At 38.8% G+C, this 13,028-nt stretch overlaps 1 pseudogene; it reads left to right on the top strand.

Annotated features, from left to right (window-relative positions):
• Nucleotides 1-7,257: 7,257 nt before the first annotated feature.
• On the top strand, nt 7,258-9,907 carry LOC149102525 (beta-1,3-galactosyltransferase 5-like; annotated as a pseudogene).
• Nucleotides 9,908-13,028: the final 3,121 nt, after the last annotated feature.

Below are 13,028 nucleotides of genomic sequence, written 5' to 3'. Positions count from 1 at the left end.
CCGGAAACAACAAGCAGTTCGCGTTATTTACAAATTAAACAAAGTGCTTAGTCAATGACGCGTATCTGGGATATTGAACGTCGCAAACAGAAGGTAGGACAGTTGGAGTTCATTTGTGAGAATTACCGTTGATTTTGTCCTCTTCGATACAGTAGTCTCCTTTTTCTTCCTTGGTCCACTCATTTTCAACGCTCACAGTTCCTTCGTTGACTTTCTTTTCATTCATAGAGTGATCAACACATTCCACACTTTTCCTCATGTATTTCTTTCTTTGTTTCCTCATTTTTGATCTTTGACGCATCTCCTCGATGGAATGTCTCCTAAATTTTGACATCTCATATATCCTGAAGCAAAAAGGTTTAGGGCAAGAATCCACTCTCTCTCACTAAAATTGTGAAACGATTCGTGGTCAATCGGTGCGTTCTCTGATAAACATCGGTTACTTGAATGTGAATGACACTAGACTTCTTCTCACAATTGCCCGTGAAAGGCATCTTTTGTTTCGAAGAATAGCCTTTTTTTCCCTTGTCAAATGTGAAATTTTGACAGATAGGTAATTTCAAGTCGACGTCCGTAGGTGCTGGTAAAAATGTTGTGATTCTTTGCTTTGAGACGTTATTACTTTATTTTCGCAGTTTCGTTCTAATTAACTATGATTGAGTTACTTGTCGTCTCTTCATGAGCGGGAGCAACAAAAAAGTCATGATAGGAAAAGAAACCACAGCAGCGGCTCATTATGTTTTTGTGTTTTGTCAATTGATGTTAACAAAACATGTTTATAAAACATAAAGGTTGTTCGCGCGAAAAATTTCCAGTCGATAGTTTTTTTTAAAATTTTTTTCTGCAGTCAGATAATGAGTTACTTGTGTCAGAAATGAAAAAAAAAGGGGGGGTCACCGACTTCGTTCCAGAGATAAAGCGTTTGGAAAACTACCCTGATTTTGAAAAAATGGCCACACGTAATTCAGCATGGGCTACAGGGGTTTATAGTTAAAAATATTGAAGGTGAATCAACAGAGGCAAACGATCTTAGTCATATTTTGTAGAAGCGGATCTGCTGCGTAAATAATTCCAAATGTTACCAACGTTTTCACAAAACTTAAACCGTCGAGAGGCATTTGAAACCATCGCACAGATGAACGAAGAGCTAAAAAGAACGGAATTCGATGCTGCATTTTGTAAAAAATTCAAACTTCTAGTCGATAGATTTTCTTCATTTTTTCGCAAAACGCAGAAAATCGGTAGAGAAAATGATCCATCAAAAGAAAAATAGGGATCACCGAACGTCCAAGATCGTTGAATCCAGGAAAAGTTTCAGCAATGGCCATCTGCCCATCATTGTTCACTTTATTACTTAGCGCGCGCTTATTACTTAGCGCGCAACTATGAATACCGGCAGTCAGAGACGCTTAATCACCCGAATTTCAGCTCCTAGTATCGTCTCAATTCGGCCTGGCCGGCGAATTTGATGGAAAACCTCGTATTTGGGTGAAGCAAACGGAAAATAATTGGTGGCAGACTTTGACACAACGCTCTCAAACATGGTTAACAAAGTGTGGCATCAAACTGAGGCCCTTAAACCCTTAGTCTCGTTTAAAACTCGATCACTTCAGCAGCTAATGTTTGCCTCTCTCATTTTGTTCACTTTCTGAATCAGTATGTAAATATAGCGAGTTTGCTTAAGTCGATTTATGTTCGAAGGAAGCAATTATACTTTCCCCCTGCGGCAGAAATGGGCTTCAAATGCGCTTATAATCAAAACGCCCGACAAATTGCCCGTGAGGTTGTTGTATGCCTAAACGAACAAGAAAAGACAAGTACTGAACCAAAATCTGTAGTGGTCCCTTTTATTTCACTAGTCAGTCTCTATATACTTTATATATAAACAAGGTGATTTGCATATCTGTTTTCAGAGTGCTCAGTAGTAAACTAGAGCGTGATTATAACAGATGACGCACTCAGCAACTGTAGATCTGACTTGACATTTTATTACTCTTTAGTTTCGTAGTACACAGCTTGTGTGCAGCACTCATGAGATAAAATTGCCAAATGCGAATTTACATCATTACACGGATTTGAAATACACATGCAACCGTTGGAAATATTATAGCTACAATAAGTGAACGCTTTTACAAAAAAAAGGAAAATTGGAAATTATAGATAAACACTGTTACTATTGTGTAACAACAGAAGCTTTAAAAGTTAAAATTTAGCATTTTTCCGGAAGAATTTGTTTGCATGTCTACATGAAGTTATCAGTTCATTCCAATTATTCAGAGAGGCTAACTCAGGTTTACAAAGGTACTTCTCCCAGAGGCATAGGTTACATTGATTTGAAGTGGGGTTATATGGGGCAGCTTGCTTTAAAATCTTTCAAGTGACTTTGAACTTTGATTTATTGTCAAAGTCACTTGGAGGCTGTCCCATGTAACCCCGCTTGAAATCGATGTAACCTACGCCTCTGGGAGAAGTACTTTATTATTTGTAAACCCGAGTTAGCCTCTCTGAACAAACAGAATGAACTGATTAGATAACTTCATGTAGACATGCAAACAAATTCCTCCTGAAAAATGTTAAATTTTAAATTTTAAATCTTCTCTTGTATTTCAATAATAACAGAGTTTATTCCTAATTTCCAGCTTTCCTTTGTTTTGTAAAAACATTCGCTTATTGTAGCTATCACATTTCCAATGGTCGCTTGTGTATTTCAAATCAGTGTAATGATGTAAATTCCCATTTGGCAATTTTTATCTGATGAGTACTGCACACAAGATTTTCAGATTGTTTCAGATTTTTTTATTAATTGACACTATTTACAGGCATATTTCACTATCGCACACTATTAAGACACATCAATTAATAGAAACAATGCAATAAAGGAAGTAAAATGTGAATAACAAAAGTATTCGAAATAAACAAGTTAAATGAATAAATCATAATGCTGAAGAGTAATATTGAGTATTTAAAAGGTATAGTTTATATTGCTTATAAAAGGAAGTGTAGGGCAGTTTTTTAAATTCTGTTCAAATAATTTCCCAAAGTTTTGATGTAACAAAAGAGAAAGTAGAGGACCCATAGTTATTATTTACTTTTGGCCTATGAAAATTCAAATTCGCAGCAAATCTTGTATTGTAGGTATGGACTTCAGATGCCTGAGTAAGGGTTCTATGGAATATAATTGGAATGTTTGTTGAGTCATTTAAAATTTTATGAGTAAATAGAGCCACTTTTAATTTGTACACATTTTCAAATTTGAGAATTCCTAAAAGATTGTAATATGGTGAAGCATTTTCCCTGCTATAAGCAAAGAATATGCTTCGGACACATTTATTCTGCTTAGTTATGATTTTACGTAAATTAGTTTTACATGCACTACCCCAACTTATGATAGCATAGGATAAGTATGGATATATGAAAGAATAATACAATTGTTTCAATGTATGAAGATCAACAAAATATCTTAATTTATTATTAATGTGCTGGATCTGCGGTCCCCATTGTAAATTTTGATCCATATAAATACCTAAATACTTAATTTGACTTTTATGTGCAATGTTAGGAATATGTATATACGGTCTAAGTCTTGTAGATGAAATTATCATGTAATTAGTCTTGGTAAGATTTATAGATAGTTTGTTGATGATACAATATTTAAAAACTTATTTCAATTCCTCATTCATGACATACTCAAGCTGATGCAGATTATCACTTGCATAAAACATATTTGTATCATCAGCAAATATACGGAAGGATAGTTTTTTTGAGCAGTTAGGTAAGTCATTAATATAAAGCAGGAATAGAAGAGGACCCAAAGTTGATCCCTGTGGTATTCCACAAGTAATGGTTTCAGAACTAGATTGGATGCTACCAATCTTAACAAACTGAGTGCGATTATGTAGATAGTTTTCAAACCAGTTAAGGGTTATTCCTCGTATGCCATAGTGGTAGAGTTTAGTTAAAAGAATATTATGGTTCACAGTATCAAATGCTTTAGAAAAATCTAAAAAAACACCACAGGTAACCAGCTTTTTATCCATTGCCTGTTTGAGGGTGTCAGTGATCTCAAAAATGGCTTGCTCTGTTGAGTGCCCTTTCCTAAAACCAAACTGATATCTATACAGAATGTTGTGTTTTTCCAGAAAATCATATAGTTGATTATAAATTAATTTTTCAAGTACCTTACTGAAAGGTGAAAGAGTTGAAATGGGCCTATAGTTTCCTGGGTCAGTTACATCACCACTTTTGTAAACCGGAGTAACTTGAGAGACTTTCAAAATATTTGGTACAACACCAGTTTGTATTGATTGATTACAGATTTGGGTGAAAGGTACTGATAAGGGTTCAGCTGCTATTTTTATTAAATTATTAGGTATATCAATTGATGATTTGTTCTTATCTAATGTCTTAAACAAGTTTGAAACCTGGGTTTCTGTAACAGTGGACATAACAAAACTATTAGCTGGAGATGACGGGATATATTGTGTAGGGTTTTCAAAGCTATCTTCAATTCTGCTGGCCAAGCTTGGGCCAACATTGACAAAATGTTTATTAAACTGATCAGCAATATCTTCATTACTAGTGAAAGTCTTGTTGTTCCTTACTATTCTTTGAGGTGAGGTCTGTCCCTTTGTCTTCCTTTTAATTAAATTACTAATTATTTTCCATGTAGCCTTTAAGTTATTTTTACACAAGTCAAATTTTTTGCAAAAATAGGCTTTCTTACTAATGTCTTTGAGATGGTTTAATCGATTTGAGTATTTTTTAAATTCACAAATTTTGACTGGGTCATTGGATAGATAATGGGTTTTGTACATAGCATGTTTAGTTTTAATGGATTTGAGCGTTCCCTTTGAGATCCAAGGTTTTCTTAATTGCTTTTGTTTATTTCTAGACACTTGTTTTAGGGGTGCATGCTTATTGACAATTAATTTGAGTGTATTAATAGTTCTAGCTGTTGTTTCATGCAAATTATTACATTTACCAGAGATGAAGCAAGTTGTGTAGTACAAAACTAAATAGTAATAAAATGTCAAGTCAAATCTACATTTGATCAGTTCGTCATCTGTTATTTTGTATATACATTATATTAAGGTACATGTAAACCCTGTTTCATTGATGACCACTACAAATTTCAAGACAATTTGCTATAGTAATGTCAAACTACAGTGAAACTTTGATATAATGAAGTGCCAAGGAATTGGCAAAGTATGTTCACTATAACAGGGTTTTGTATCAAGGTTCTTTTCTGTATAGTCTACTATTACTGGGGCCATGAAAATCATTCGTTATACTGAGGACCTCGTTATATAGAGGCTCGTTAAATCGAGGTTCCACTGTACTAACCATGTTCCTTCCAAAGGTAAATATTGAAAATTGAGTTTTATTACTCATTTAGGTTATTAGCCTTAGGAGGAATTTGTTTGCATGTCTACATGAAGTTATCTAATCAGTTCATTCTGTTTGTTCAGAGTGACTATTAGCCACTCATTTCAGGTTAAGAGCTGAAAGTTCAGAACAATATTGAATTTGATACTCAAATTTTGATTGGATTAATTAATGCATAAAAAGTTTGCACCATAGCTAGCAAAAAATGAAAGGCTTCTAGAGCTTGCCTACCTTTGTCAGTGCAAAATGAAACATAATCTGTAACCTTGAACATTGTTGCTTGAATCGTTTTTAATGTTTTTAAGCCCACAAACTCTGGCCCTCACATCCTTTCATACTTTGTTTGCACTGTAAACTTGATTAATGTGCAACACAACTCTCTCTTCTCTCAAAGGCATCTTAAGTATGTTTTTGCATGCACTAGAAACCCAGGTGCTTACAGTGTAGCTTTCCAAATGTGACTGTAAAACTTTTTGGTCATCAATCGTGTCAACACTTAGTGCTGATCTCAGGCCTTGGTTTGAATTTTCAGCTCTTTGTCTTGAGGTTACCCTATATCTTTCAGAGTGTCTTGCACCCACGCCATTTAGCATGTCTAATTAAAGCCAATAAAGCTGGCTATCAATCTACACGTACATGTATAGCAAGAATTTGGAAATAAAATGAATGATCAAAATTTTCAGGGTTTCTCTGTGCGAGCATCGAAATCACTTTTTGAAAGCTAAGTCAAAGTGAGTCTGCCTCAAATTTTGGACAGTAGCTAGTTTATCATCCATGTCTGTTCATTTTTATTTTGAAATATTTTTTCCCTGAGAGTGATTTTTGAATGATCACTCCACCATTCTTTAATCCTGTTTTGGAAATGTTCTGTAACTTTTTACTGCGATTGAATATGGCAACACACAGGCAATTTTTTTTAGTGTTTTGTGTCCAGAAACTGAGAAACAAATTAAATTAACAAGAAACAAAGTTCACTTTGACTTGTACATGTAGCTTTCAAAATGTGATAATAATAATAATGATTTGGAGGCCAGCACTAAAATGTCTAGAAAAATTTGGCAATTCATTTTATTTGAAAGTCCTTGGTATAGTTTGATAGCCAGCTCTATAAGTTTTAATTTGATATGGGGTTTACATACAATGTCTACAGATTAAATCGGATGCACTACATCCCTTTTGTGTGAGACACCTCTAAAGGTATATGGTAATGTTAAGAGGGTTCCAATTGTTGAACCAAATAACAATGATGTTACTGAGTGGTTTTCAATTGAGTGTCGTAAAACCAAACCCAAAACCAAAACCAATTACTTACCGATTAGACTTCTCAGCTAATCTCGAAGTGTAGTAAGACCAAAACCAAAACCAAAACCAAAGTAACTGTCTAATTACTTTCGACACTTAACTGAAAACCGCTCCAAATATGCAAAGCAGCAATTCATTAATTCATCCCAAATTCTCTTTCGTAACATAGCAGCATCTAGTTCTAAAGTTTGCATACAAAATGTAAGTGTTTTTTTAGACTGCTTCTCAGATGGTTCCGAACTTCTGCTTTTTCATAATAAAGTGTGTCGTTTAGAATACCTTAAAACCTCTCGTATGCCTCAGTATTCAAACATGAACACGTTTCATACTTGCATGAGTCTTGAGCTCGTGTTCCAGTCGGACGCTTCGGAACACTAGCGTGTTGTCTGAATGAACTACGCGGTAGCGTATATTACCTGCATAAAACCCGTTCTTGACGACGCAATACATCTTTGGCTGTGAAAAATGTGACATAACTTTCATATTCATAGCGTGCGATTCTCGAAAATTAGAGCATACTTGACGTATTCATTAGTATTCGAAGACATTTACGTCAGAAGTAGCGTCGTGCATTGCGTGTTCCAGTCGCAAACTCTCGAACAACTGAGAGTATTCGAAAATGTTGGAGTCATAAATGATCGCTATATCTTCGAAGAACATCTAATGCAACATTAATCTACCAAAACGTGGCCCGTATGATTTATCGAACACTTCGAGTCATTCACGAGTATTAAATTTGAATACGGAAAAACAGGCCGGATTTCTCTAGAATATTCCAGGTGTATTTCGAGTCAGCCGTAATCGAATACGTCAGAACAATGCGGCATACGTGGCGTGCGCCGATCCGTATTGGAGCGAATTCGGGCCCGAATATTTGGCCTTTCGCGCAGTGGCAAACCTTCAAAACCAGGCACTCGCGACAAAACGATCCTTAAAACAGCGAAATTCAAGCTGAGATATAACTTTGTAATCTATTACAAAACGTTATAGCAAGTCAGAATGCTGTCGCGGGTGACACATGTACGAAACTCAAGGCTTTTCATTGCGTTGCTGATTTCCGTCGTTGTCACCGTGTCAGTCATCATTTCCTTTTTGCAGAAAAGCGACTTGTATCATCGCGGCATTTCACCTGGTACACCGCAAGATGCTCCACAGAACGTTACCCTCGCCATAAACAACCAGTCGTTTAGCCCGGCGGCTGTAAAGGAAGTTGCGCTCACCATCAACAAAGAGTCATTTAGCCCGGCTGCAAAAGTTCCATTCTCAACAGCTAAAGAAGTCACTCTTCCACACCGAACCTATTTAATATCCCGTACATGATGCACCCAAACATTATTCCTTCTGATTTTGGTTGCAACTGCTCCAGACAATATTGATAGAAGGAAAGTTATTCGGAAAACATGGGCAAGCGATCCATCAATGAACATAAGATGGAAAACAATGTTTCTTGTCGGTCAAGGGAAAGACAGTACACAGGACGAATATTTAAAAGCTGAGAACTTGATGTACAATGACTTAGCAAGAGGAGCACAGAGAGACACTTATCAAAATCTAACACTGAAGATACAAATGGGTCTGGAATGGGCGGCAAAATATTGCGACTTTCAGTTTGTAATGAAAACAGACGACGATGTCTTTGTCAATCCTTACAGACTGATGGACTATCTAGGAAACCCCGACACACCTAAAACTAAGCTGTATCTCGGATTCGTGAGGCGGAGTGTGGTACCTCAGCGGCAAGGAAAGTATGCAGTGTCCGTGGAAGAGTACAATAAAACCAGATATCCTGCCTTTTGTGGCGGCGTAGGCTACGTGCTATCGTCAGACCTTGTCCTGAAAATGGTGCAAATGTTTGATGCCAAGAAACCTTTGAAGCTTGAAGACGTGTACATAGGTACATTAGTGGAAAGGCTGGGAGTGACAAATGTGCGACACCATCAAGGATTTCGTCCTTGGCAGTATGGGCCATGCAAATATTTCTCGGATACTATTGCTTATCATCAAGCCTCGATAAATTGCATCGAGGAATTGTTTAATCAAGCGATGAAAGAAAGACTGGAAGATGAAATTAAAAAATCCAAGAGTATGAAAACTGAGGAAAAGTATATAGTAATATAGTAATACCTCCGGTCAACTATGAATACCGGCAGTCAGAGACGCTTAATCACCCGAATTTCAGCTCCTAGTATCGTCTCAATTCGGCCTGGCCGGCGAATTTGATGGAAAACCTCGTATTTGGGTGAAGCAAACGGAAAATAATTGGTGGCAGACTTTGACACAACGCTCTCAAACATGGTTAACAAAGTGTGGCATCAAACTGAGGCCCTTAAACCCTTAGTCTCGTTTAAAACTCGATCACTTCAGCAGCTAATGTTTGCCTCTCTCATTTTGTATACTTTCTGAATCAGTATGTAAATATAGCGAGTTTGCTTAAGTCGATTTATGTTCGAAGGAAGCAATTATACTTACCCCCTGCGGCAGAAATGGGCTTCAAATGCGCTTATAATCAAAACGCCCGACAAATTGCCCGTGAGGTTGTTGTATGCCTTAACGAACAAGAAAAGACAAGTACTGAACCAAAATCTGTAGTGGTCCCTTTTATTAATTCTACTCTAAGTTACCTGATAATTAGTTAGTTTTTCTACGTTTTTATTGCAAGATAGATGTTTGGCGGTATGTAGATTTATTGGTATGCTGGTTACGTAATCGTGCTAAATTAGAAGTGAATATTTAAGGAGTTTGTCCGTTTGGAGTTGTCACGCCACGGCATCTCCATGTTTGATCGCTTCATTCATGAAATTTTCCTTCGGTCAATTTCGTGCTATGCCTGATCAACCGCCAGAGACTGTATCCTTCCAACCACAGTCGCTAAACGTTTCTGATTCTGTCAGTTTTCGTGGGTTTTCGATGGGGTTTGTAAGTATTTTTAAATTCAGTTGTCGTTTTGCTTTTGATTATGCAACCCCTCGTTAAGCATTGGCTTAGTCAAGCCCCCACCTTGTAGTTTGTTTAGACGATGGCTTAAGGGTATGCAATACGAAGGATAATTGCCTTCGACAATTTTTTAAATGATTGGTGCATTCAAATAGGGCCGTTTATGTCTGATCAATAATCGAGATGCATGCCCCCTCTCAGTAATACCGGTACCACTGGTGTTTTCTTACTTGTACTAAGTTAGAAATTATTTTGTTTTTAATAAAGTGTATTATCGTTTGTCTCACGATGTATTCACTTGAGATCTAGATCGCGACGTTTCGACTGCTTACTGCTAGTCTCCTTCAGGCGATAAGGTCGACTGATTACACGGTATCATTTATATCACAAAGGTCGGCTGTGATTGGTGCATTTCGATCCTCCTATTGTTCCATTTTTCCGGCGAGTAGCTGTTCCCTCAGTGGTCCGCTGTTGTACCGTTCTCCTGTTGTTGTGTTTCTTGATCGTGGGCATCCCTGCTTCAGGAATTTAAATTCCACTATCCCTGTTGATGTTATTAGGGTGAAGTCTTATGTGAATAGCTTCCTTGACCCTACGTGTGTACCAGTGAGGATTTCGATCAATAAACTTGACCTCATTCCAGATAGGATAGTGGCCGGTTCTGTGGGTGTGTTCAGAAACGGCGGAGGTCTGGGTACGGGCGAGTCGTATATCCCTGTCGTGTTCTTTGATCCTCTCCTGCATAGATCTCCCTGTTTCCCCGATGTAGACTTTGCCACATTCACAGGGAATCCTGTAGACAACACCATCTTGTTTAGCCGGGTTGACGGTGTCCTTTGGTCGCACTAAGTGTGACCGAAGAGTCTTGTCGGACTTGAAGACGGTGCGAATGCCTTGTTGTTCTAGGCAGCGGCGGAGAGACTCCGAAACTCCTTGGACATAAGGTAAAACAGCGGTGGATTTAAATTCCGCGACGGGCTCTCTTCTTGGGGTTGTTCGTGCCTTTGTGATCTTCTGTACAAAAGAGGAGGGATATCCGTTAGAAACAAGTACAGATGACAGATGTTTCTTCTCTCCAGCGATTACTGATGGTTTGGTGACGAGACGTTTAGCCCGGTCGTACAGACACTTCACAATACCGCGCTTTACTGATTGAGGGTGGTGTGAATCATACGCTAGGTACTGATCGAGAATAACAGCAAGATCGCCTATTTCTCGACATGTCAGAGAACCTGATGGCCGCCTTACCACCCGTGTCTACAGCAAACCAACACATACTGATATTATTGCATCTACCACGATTATTATTTCGTCTACCACAATGAGTGACAACAACCTTTTCCTCGATATTTTGTTTTTGTTTTACTGCAGAGTGATTAGATAACAAAGTGATTATCAATCAAGAGTTCATTCTTGTATTTCGTTCAGCTGTTGAACTAAAACCAAGCGTAAAGTAAATATTTCGAAATTACCTTGGCGACAAACGATAACAGCCTAAACATGTTACACTGCATGAGGGGCAAAAAACTAAAGAATTTCACTTTGAAATTTCATTGTTGCGAAAAGTTCAGTGAAACGCTTGAAATTTGTGAAACTTTTTGTGAAACTTTTTGTGAAATCTTTTGCGGCATTTTTTGTGAAATTTTTTGTGAAATTTTTTGTAAAATCTTTTGTGAAATGCCCGTGTTATTGAAAGAACTTGAGCAGCGCTATACAGATGCTTTCGTAAAAAATCGAAGACTTCAAGCATTACACTGCATTTTCTGAGCACAATCGTGACTGCCTCATTTAAGGAAACTCACTTATTCCTAGACGTAATCCTAGACGCTGACACATACCACGCAAAAATGTCAACGCTAATTGATTCCGGACCGTACCAGCTGCTCAACAAAGATCCGACAGACCGCTTGACCCGGAAGCTATCTGAGAAGCTGCTAACCCTAAAACGGAGTGGACACATATCAGAGGCGGTTTATAATAAGATCAGACCCCGACACAAACAACCACCTAGGATCTATGGTTTGCCGAAGATCCACAAGGTCGACACACCGCTTAGGCCAATTGTGTCGTGTGTCAACACCTTTGCGTACGACCTGTCTGCTTTCTTGGCTAACGTATTATCTCCTCTTGCAGGTAACTCGAACTTCACAGTGAAGAACTCAACTGACTTCGCCTCCACCATCGCCAGTGAAGAGATCCAGGACCACGAGATCATGGTGTCTTTCGACGTAGAGTCACTGTTTACCAACGTACCGATCGAGGGCGCCGTACAAGCCGCGCTACAAAAAATGGAGAACGACGCAGGCCTGGCTGACCGCACGACACTTACACCAGTTCAAATCGCGGACCTCTTGAATTTCGTATTAAGATCTACGTACTTCCAGTACAACGGATCGATTTACGAACAACGAGACGGCACAGCCATGGGGAGCCCTGTATCCGCGGTTATTGTTAATCCCTACATGGAGATATTTGAAGAACAAGCAATAGAGTCCGCACCTTACAAGCCTAAGATCTGGAAACGCTACGTAGATGATACTTTCACCATCCTGGATCGGGATAGAGTTGACGTCTTCCTGCAACACCTGAACAGTCAACAACCATCAATCCGTTTCACCATGGAGATCGAGAACAACAACAAGATCGCCTTTCTCGACACGTCAGTTTACAGAGAACCTAATGGCCGCCTTACCACCAGTGTCTACAGGAAACCAACACATACTGATCAGTACCTAGCGTATGATTCACACCACCCTCAGTCAGTAAAGCGCGGTATTGTGAAGTGTCTGTACGACCGGGCTAAACGTCTCGTCACCAAACCATCAGTAATCGCTGGAGAGAAGAAACATCTGTCATCTGTACTTGTTTCTAACGGATATCCCTCCTCTTTTGTACAGAAGATCACAAAGGCACGAACAACCCCAAGAAGAGAGCCCGTCGCTGAATTTAAATCCACCGCTGTTTTACCTTATGTCCAAGGAGTTTCGGAGTCTCTCCGCCGCTGCCTAGAACAACAAGGCATTCGCACCGTCTTTAAGTCCGACACGACACTTCGGTCACACTTAGTGCGACCAAAGGACACCATCAACCCGGCTAAACAAGATGGTGTTGTCTACAGGATTCCCTGTGAGTGCGGCAAAGTCTACATCGGGGAAACAGGGAGATCTATGCAGGAGAGGATCAAAGAACACGACAGGGATATACGACTCGCCCGAACCCAGACCTCCGCCGTTTCTGAACACACCCACGAGACCGGCCACTATCCTATCTGGAATGAGGTCAAGTTTATTGATCGAGATCCTCACTGGTACACATGTAGGGTCAAGGAAGCTATTCACATAAGACTTCACCCTAACAACATCAACAGAGATAGTGGAATTGAAATTCCTGAAGCATGGATACCCACG

This window comes from Orbicella faveolata, unplaced genomic scaffold (assembly GCF_042242905.1).
Source record: "Orbicella faveolata isolate gen_17 unplaced genomic scaffold, um_ofav_v1 contig_35, whole genome shotgun sequence".
Taxonomy (NCBI): Eukaryota; Metazoa; Cnidaria; class Anthozoa; order Scleractinia; family Merulinidae; genus Orbicella; species Orbicella faveolata.
The sequence above is the reverse complement of the archived record's forward strand: the minus strand, read 5'-3'. Positions and strand labels throughout refer to the sequence as shown.